Source organism: Rhincodon typus, chromosome 13, assembly GCF_021869965.1.
Source record: "Rhincodon typus isolate 14 chromosome 13, sRhiTyp1.1, whole genome shotgun sequence".
Classification (NCBI taxonomy): domain Eukaryota; kingdom Metazoa; phylum Chordata; class Chondrichthyes; order Orectolobiformes; family Rhincodontidae; genus Rhincodon; species Rhincodon typus.
Window position 1 is genome coordinate 23,173,907 of NC_063344.1, and position 601 is coordinate 23,174,507.

A 601-nucleotide genomic window follows, 5' to 3' on the forward strand; every position below is an offset into this window, starting at 1 on the left:
TGTATTACAGTAAGGATGCCTTATCCCCAGTGAATTACGGTAAGGATGCCCTATCCCCGGTGTATTACGGTATGGATTCCTTATCCCCACTGAATTACAGTAAGGATGCCCTATCCCCGGTGAATTACGGTAAATATGCCCTATCCCCAGTGTATTACGGCAAGGATGCCCTATCCCCGGTGTATTACGGTAAGGGTGCCTTATCCCCGGTGAATTATGGTAAGGATGCCTTATCCCCAGTATATTACGGTAAGGATGCCCTATCCCCGGTGTATTACGGTAAGGATGCTTTATCCCCAGTGAATTACGGTGAGAATGCCCTATCCCCGGTGTATTACGGTAAGGATGCCCTATCCCCAGTGTATTACGGTAAGGATGCCTTATCCCCAGTATATTATGATAAGGATGCCTTATCCCCGGTGTATTACAGTAAAGATGCCTTATCCCCGGTGAATTACGGTAAGGATGTCCTATCCCCGGTGTATTACAGTATGGATTCCTTATCCCCACTGTATTACAGTAAGGATGCCCTATCCCCGGTGAATTACGGTAAAGATGCCCTATCCCCGGTGAATTACGGTAAGGATGCCCTATCCCCGGT